The sequence below is a fragment of the Petaurus breviceps genome, unplaced genomic scaffold, assembly GCF_028583685.1.
Source record: "Petaurus breviceps papuanus isolate PSGF00001 unplaced genomic scaffold, PetGlider_PUasm1.0 689, whole genome shotgun sequence".
In the NCBI taxonomy this organism is placed as follows: Eukaryota; Metazoa; Chordata; class Mammalia; order Diprotodontia; family Petauridae; genus Petaurus; species Petaurus breviceps.
In genome coordinates, this window is record NW_027186458.1 from 1,758,145 (window position 1) to 1,766,431 (window position 8,287).

The 8,287-nt window shown below is 38.5% G+C and overlaps 1 protein-coding gene and 1 long non-coding RNA gene across 3 annotated transcripts in view; one reads left to right on the top strand and one right to left on the bottom strand.

The window, feature by feature from the left end:
* The window catches only part of ANKRD50 (ankyrin repeat domain containing 50), a 163,906-nt gene that overhangs the window by 37,529 nt on the left and 118,090 nt on the right, over positions 1-8,287 (top strand). The gene's annotated exons all lie outside the window — the stretch shown is intronic.
* Positions 1,837-8,287, bottom strand: part of LOC138174496 (uncharacterized) — a 10,242-nt gene continuing 3,791 nt past the window's right edge. The window contains exons 3-4 of one of the 2 annotated variants that reach the window (XR_011171748.1): positions 2,796-2,936; positions 1,837-2,037 (exon numbers count right to left, since the gene is read on the bottom strand). This is a non-coding gene — a long non-coding RNA (uncharacterized lncRNA). Of the gene's footprint in view, positions 2,937-8,287 lie in introns of both variants that reach the window. The other variant, XR_011171747.1, reaches the window with a different exon arrangement.

The following is an 8,287-nucleotide window of genomic DNA, read 5'->3' on the forward strand; positions in this document are numbered from 1 at the left end:
GATAATAATACCGCCTACTTCCCAGAGTTGTTGGGAGGTTCAAATGAGCTAACATTTGTAAAATGCTTGGCATAGCACGTGGTACATATTAAGCACTATATAAATATTAGCTCTTATCATGACCCCATCAAGTGACTAAGTCTCTCAGTGCATTGTATCTGTTTCTTTTCTGCTTATTTTTTCCTAATTTTGCACAAATGAATATCTGGAGGTGGAACTGACCAGATTACTGGCCTGTGAACTCTGAAAGCTCTGAAGGATGGGGGGGGGCAGGGGCGGTCCTGCAGCAATGGAGTCAGTAGCAGAGACCATGGGAGCCAAGGCAGTCACCACTGAGCAGCTTGGTGGAACCGTGAATACTGCACTGCACCTGGAACCAGGAAGGCCTGAGCTCCAATGCATCTCTGCATGGTTCCTAGCAAGCCATTTAACCTCTGCCAGCCTCATCTGAGCAGTTGGGTGGTGCAGTGGATAGAGCCCCAGGCCTGGAGGGAGGAACGCATTTTCCTCAGTTCAAATCTGGCCGCAGACACTTCCTAGCTGTGTGATCCTGGAAAAATCACTGAATCCTGCTTGCCTCAGTTACCTCATCTGTCAAATGAGCTGAAGAAGGAAATGGCAAACCACTCCAGTATCTTTGCCAAGGAAATCTCAAATAAGGTCATGGAGAGTCAGACACAAATGAAAAATGACGAAAGTTCCTCATCTGTAAAATGAGGTTAGCAACAGCACCTATCTTCTAGAGGTGCTGGAGGGTTAAATGAGAGGATGTTTGCAAAGAGCTTCACAAACTTCAAATGCTATATAAATGGCAGCTATTATTATTATTAATTATCCAGCCGTGCTGACTCAGCTCAGAAGTGGATTTACCTATCAGCCAAAGTGCTGCATCATGAAAAGGGATGGTCCAAGGGAGCAAGAAGGAATTCCTCTCTCACCACGCCATGCCCTGAAGGGGCTCATGGGGATTCTCTGAAGTGAGGAAACAAACAGACAGAAAACCCGAGTCAGTGCCCAGGGTCAAAAAGTACTTGTCTGCTCAGTGAGCCCTACATGGGAGCCTTATTACCAATGAATTCAAGCTAATAGCCATTTTTCTGCACCACTCCCCATCCCATTCTCCCACTGAGAATGTGTGTGTGTTTGTGTGTTTATGTGTGTGTGTTTGTGTGTGTGTGTGTGTGTTGAGAGGGTAGAGTACAAGTTGAAGATAATAAGCTTCTTTAAGCTTGAGCCCACTATCCTAAGGGACTTTTGTGTATGTTTTAGGGAACAATGCCCTTGCTGGTTTGGGGGATGATTTTTCTAACTTTCACCTTTGCTCTATACTCTCAGGAAAAATCAATGTGTAAAAGGTAAACGATATCAATCAGTGAATCAATACTGTTAGTTCAAAGCACACTGACTGGCATTGGGGGGAGTCATAAATGTTAGAATAAAAACCCCAACCTCTCAAAGTTACCCCCAGAAAACCTTCAGGAGGGTTACCCTAGCCTCTGAAGCACAATCAAGCAGGGCAAATGGGGACTGGGAGAATGAGCCCAGAAGAGACTTTGTGTATGTACAAATGCTATTTGCACTCCAGCTATTTTTAAAGGTCTGGGGTCCAGAAACCTACCAGAGATGTTATTTTAGGATCCATAAGCTGTTCATTTAAACATCTGTCCTAGAAGCAAAAATTATCTGCTTGTCTTTGCAGGTCAGCAAGGCAAGCTATGTGTTGACCCCCTAAATAAAATTATTATTGACCAAAACTAATTTTATCTTGAAGACATCTGAAATAGTTTTATTTCAGTAATATTTTTCTTTAAAGTTTTAAAACACCAGAAGGAATAAAAGATATTTTTTAATTGAAAAGAATCAGTCCACATAAAGACTTCATTTATTTCTCTTGCATATGAAAATAAAAGACCTTATTAGATTTAGACCACTTTCCAAGGGCAGGCTGAAGGTTTTATGAAAAGCAGCTCCACTGACCAAGGTTAGCCAGATGCCAATATTTGAAACAAATCAAAATTCCACTGGAGATCGTCCAATCTTCAAGTAGGAAAAACATGCAGAAAAAATACATTTTTCAGATATTTTTCACAGACTGTGTATTTTCTTTTTATGGTCATTGTTGAATTAAGTTGACCCACTTTGACCTATCATTTCCAAAGGGAACAATGGCTTTCGAAAGGGGGGTAATTTTATGATGTCACAGTAAGAACTATGAAGTTCTAGCTAGATTTACATATGAGAACACTGCTGTTCTATTCACATCTATGTGCTATTGGGTTGCTTATTACCATAGCATCCAAACCCTAGAGAAGAAGAACCTTAACTGACGAAGCCAAGATTCACAGAGCCAGAAATTCCTGAGTTCTTGTCTCAGTGGACTTAGGATCCAGCTGTAAGGCCGTATTGCACTCCGTGCCCAAATGCCAGCACAGCTCTGGGCATCAGTGACTTTGCTTTGGAGAAACTGGAAAACCAACAGAGAAAGAATTCCCATCCTATCTTAACATATTTCAAAACTCATGGGATCATTCATTTTGGAAAAGGTCAGGAATATGATATTCATCGATGTAATTCATCTGAAACTTGTGGTCTTAATGAGTTACCTGGGGGCAACCAAGTAACTTGTCTATAGGAAAAAAAAACCCCAAACAAATCTGAATTTGTTAGAGGCAGGCTTTGAATGCAATTCTTTCTGATGCCAAGGCCAGTCTTCTACCCCACTGCTCACCTCCTGAGTTGTTACAGGCAATAGCAATTTCATTAATTTGGAATGACTTCTGTATTGGGGTACTTACAATAGACAATGCTCACTCATCCCTGTTGTAAATCTTCCTATGAGGTAGTCTTGCTGACAGGGGGAAGTTCAGTCAAGGAAACAATAACACATAACTTCCTTGGAGAAGAATTTCCTTAGTTAAATAAGGACAACTGCTCTCCTATAGCCAACAAAAAAATGAAACACAGAAAGGTTTGTGTATATTTTTAGAAATATGGAAAATAAAACATAGTAATTAAATTATTAAATCAAACAAACAAGTAAAAATATCTCCTCTGATTATATCAAGCAGCTTAACCCAAACAGCAAAAAGCCTTATCGTACCAGAAAGAACATTGGATTTTAGAATGAAAGGAACTGGGTGTGTATCCTGATCACTCAGTCCCTGCGTGACCTCTCCTTCATTTTCTCATTGGTAAATGGAAAGGGGTGGGTTAGATGGCAAACTGAACTTTCTTCCATCTTTACAGTCGTGTTTATTTCCTAAGAAGCCTCAGCCACAGGGTCTGGATTGAGGGGGTTCCCGTCTTGCTGTGATTCACAAGGAGACCAATTGAGCTATTCCACAATGGTCCATATTCTAGTCTGAAATTGTAACTGGATGTTTTGATAAGTAGTAACATGAAGAGAATGTAGACCACTTTAACAGCGTCTTACATTGTTTGAGCAACACTTCTCAATTTACAGAATACTTCCACATAGAGTGTCTCCTTGGAGATAACAGGAATAGCAATAATAACAACAATAGCTAACAGCCATAAAGTGCTTTCATGTATACAAGGCCACACACACACACACACACACACACACACACACACGTATGCATGTAATCTCATTTGACTCGCACAACAACCATAGGAAGTTGATGCTATTAATCCCTGTTTTATAGAAAAGGAAGTGAAGGCAGGACAAGTGATTTGCCCAGAAGGACACAGCTGCTAAGTATCTGAGGCATGACCCCAAATCAGGTCTTCTATACACTTTACCACACCATGCTATGAATTCTCTCGTGGAATCTCACAAATAAATGGGAGATAATGCATCAGTTCCATTTTACTGGTGAGGAAACTGAAATGCAGAGCAGGCAACTTTCCCAAGATTTCCTGAGTGCCTAGTTATGTAAACATGAAGAGACCAGAAGCTAGGCTCTCTGTCAGATAGCTTTTTTGACTCTGCCAGACCAATCTCTTTATAGATGGACTCAATTGGCTTAGAGAAAACTGTATTTAACACAACTACCATGTAGAAAAGGATGCCAAAAGAGCCTTGGAAGTCTTTGGCAGGAAGATTTGTATCTTGGGTTAGGACAACTCATTAAACCAAAATTACAAATGGTCATTGGGGGAATGTCAACAGTTAAACAGATGATTGGAGAGGATGAGGGCTAGAAGGTACTCTAAAACCCTTTAATCCAATCCCCTCATTTTCTAAATGAGAAAACCAAGAGATGCAAAATGGCAAACTATAGACTATTAGATTTTCCATTTTTAAAAAACAAAATGAATGAAATAGTAAAATGTGCACATTTAGAACTGGAGGGAGTTTTAGAGATCATATAGTACACTCCATCATTTTAAAAGTAAGAATTCAGAGACCCAGAGAAAGTAAGACACTTAACCAATGTCACACAGCTAATACACAGTGATACCAGTATTTGAGCTCAGTTCCTCTGACTCCAACTTCTTTTTTGTTTGGTTGTTTTCTACAATGCCATAATCCATTGCTTCAGTCAAGGGGAAAAAATCAAGAACTATAACATTAATCTATTAACCTGTGAAAAGTATACTCTTTTTTATTATTTTAAAAGGGGAGGGGAAGGACAAGCATCTATTAAGCATTTACTATGTGCCAGGCACTGTTATAAGTTCTTTACAAATATTGTTTCATTCATCCTCTCAACAACCACCTGCTTCTTTCTCATTTTCCAAATGAGGAAACTGAGGCAGAGGTTAAATGACTTGCCCAGGGTCTTATAGCTATTAAATATTTGAGACCAAGTTTGAACTCAGGTCTTCCTGATGCCAAGGTCAGTGCTATTACTCACTGCGCCATCTAAATTCTCCTGTTTTAAGAGGGAACTCATCCATAATGAATTCACAAAAAAAGGTTTTCATGACTGATATTAATCCAACAATTCCATCTTTCAACTGTTTTCCATTTTGGTTGATTCAAGTGAACCCAATGAAACTGTTGGAAGGGATCCACAAGAGTATTGTCAAAGATTATAAAGAACTGGGTGAGAAACTAAAGTCAGTCAAGGAACCAGTGGCATTTTTCTCAATGTCATCCATCAAAGACAAAGGATGTAAAAGAAAATGAAAAAATGATTTTGAAGGTTAACAACTGACTAAGATGATGACATCTGAAATGGATTTGTACTCTTGGACAATGGACTAAAATTGGAAAAACAGATTCCTGTAATATAATAACATAACAGATCCCTGTAATATAATATGGTCTACCTGACAAAAGTTTGTAAGAATGTATTCATTAAGTGTCTTGTAAATCTGGCCAAAGAGATGTTTAAAATAAAAACAAGGTTGAGGGAGGAGGGGGAACCTACTAGATATCATAGTGAGTAGCTACAGTGGAAAAAGTATAGCAGGTGGGACTCCAGAAATTCATAGGAGAAAAAAATCCAAGAAAGAAGAAAGTATTTACTTTACTTGGGTTTTACTTTACATAGATTTTATACCTGTGGCCCCGAAAGTTTATATATAATCTCAAAGTGTTCAGATTACAAGTAAGAGGAACCAGAAGCTTTAATGCTAGGATACATCCCGGATCACTGAGGCTTGGTGGGAAGAAAATCATGACAGGAATATCACTCAAACTATTTTTTTAAGCAAAAAAAGGATGATAGGGGGAAATCAGGGTGGGGTAGAATTATATATTAAAATGTATGGAGAGATCCAAGAATCAAAAAGTGGATGCATGTTGGAGAATATTTGAGTAAAGAACAATGAAGATCAATGGAGTGTCTAGGTAACTATTAAAGCAGAAGTGATGTCATGGGAATATATTACTGATTACCTGGACAGAAAAAGAAGATAGATTAGGAGTTTTGGAAACAGATTACAAGCCTGGAACCAAAATGTAATATCAAAATGATGAGTGACTTCAATTTTCCATATTATCTGCTAGGTCTCACTCTCTGTGCCAAAAGTAGAGCAATTTATAACTTCTTGATTTGCCTTAATGATAATTTCATCGTTCAAAATATGGAGAAATCAACAAGGGGAAATTTTATGCTGGATCTCAATATCACTGAAAGAAATGTTTTGTAGAAAAGATGGGGATGTTGGGAGGAAGTAACCACTCTCTCCTAAAGGAATGTTGGGAATGATCTGACATGCATTCTAGATTTTAGGAAAATAAGTTTCAAAGGGTGCAGAGGAAAAATAAGTTTAATCCCAGACTTTTATGAAGGAAATTAACCCAAGAAGAATGAATGGGGAACCCCCAAGAATGAAATTTTGAAGACACACAAAAAGATTTCTGATTAAAATGGTGATGTGAAGCCAATAGACAGCAGGAAATAATACAGCAAAATCAAAAGATTTTTTAAAAATAGAAGACAATGTGAAGCATCTTTCTACAAATGATTTCAAAAGCAAATTGAGAATAGCTGAGCAAGCTATGGTATATTATTGTGATGGAGCCCTCTTGTACTATAAGAAAAGATGAAGGGGATGGTTTCAGAAAAAAACTGGGAAGACATATAAATTGATGCAAAGTGAAGTGAGCAGCACTAGGAAAATGTTGTACATAGTAACAATATTGTAATCATAATCAGCTATGGAGGACTTAGTTATTCTAACCAATACAATGATCCAAATTCAAATTCCAAAAGATTTTTGATGAAAAATGCTATCTACCTCCACCAGATCTCTTAGAATTTGAGAGATAGATTCTATTGGTCATCTCCTGAAAGAAATTCCAAACTAAAAACAGGGATATAAGAGTCAAAATCTAGAGTTTGCAAATCAATGAATAAAATATTACAAGCTAGTCAAAAAAAGTAATAAGAATGAAGTACCAAGGAAGTAGAATAAATATCAGATGAGACTCAGTAGCCACTACACTAGACAGAGGAGGCCAGCTAAATAGTGCAGTGGGTAGAGCACTGGGCCTGCAGTGACCTTGGACAAGTCACTTTACCCTGTTTGCCTCATCTTCCTCGTCTGTAAAATGAACTGGAAGAAGGAAATGACAAACCACTCTAGTATCTTTGCCAAGAAGACCCCAACACAGAGTCATGAAGAGAAGGATATGACTTAAAGAATTGAACAAGAATGGACAGAAAACCTTGAAAGATGACATTTTAAAGTCAAAAGATGGAGATGATCAACTGAAAATATCTTACCCTACAAAATTTAGTATATAGATGGAATAGATGAATCTTTGAAAAATGGAGGACTTTAAAGTTTTCTAGTGAAGAGATCAATCCTGAACTTGTGAATATAAATGGAGGATTCAAGAGAAACATGGAAATATGAATACGTTTGAGCAGCTGGAAGAGTTAAAGGATGATGAGCTGCTTACATTCTCAGATGAGGAGAAAAAACAACTCTCCCTTCAGCATTCTGGTATCTTCGAGGGACAGAGAAAGAGCTCCGAATGACAAACCTGGGATCTCAGTGGGATTTGGTTCTATTAGTTCTAGGAAAAGAAAGAAAAGGTAGGAGGGCAAAATTATACTAGGCAAAGAATGGCGAAGAGGGAGTAGTCCTCACGAACTCACAAAAATGGGGTTCTCGGGAAAAGGGTTCCAATATGGCGAAAGGGATTAAGAAAGCATGTGGTGACTTCACTTAACAGAATAAAGGAGAATTCAAACACACATATACACACAGAGTTATGCATGGATTTATAGAGATTTTAACATTAAATGAAACAGGGTTTTAGGCAAAGAGGAGAGGATTGTATAAGAGGTAAAGTAGAGTTGGGGAGGAAATATTCAAAAGCAAAACAAACTTCAGTTTTTTGGAGGTTGACAAGAGAGAAGATCTGGAGAAGGAAATGGCAAACCACTTCAGTATCTTTACCAAGAAAACTCCAAATAGGTTCACAAAGAGTCAGACACAACAGAAATAATTGAACAACAACAAACAAACCAGAAAGAAGGTATAAGAACCAGAAATCTAAGTCTGATCTTGGTGAAGAATGGAGGGCCATATGGATAAGGACAGAACACACATTACAGATTAATAGTGGCTTACTTCTCTTTCTTGATCCTGTAATGGTAATGGAATTTAAAGATCCCCTTGGTATTCAGGTTAAGTGTTAAAAACCATAGGTTGTGAATCCCACTTGTGTGATGGACTTGTTGACGCGAAGAGAGGGGGCTGAACTGGGAGGAGCTGGTGCCATGGATGGAGAGAGAGGCCCAAGCAGAGAGAGGCCAGAAGAACGTTTGGGAGCAGCATTATGAAAGCAGATAGAGAGAGAATTGCTAGGGGCCAGAGAAAGAGAGAGAGAGAGAGAGAGAGAGAGAGAGAGAGAGAGAGA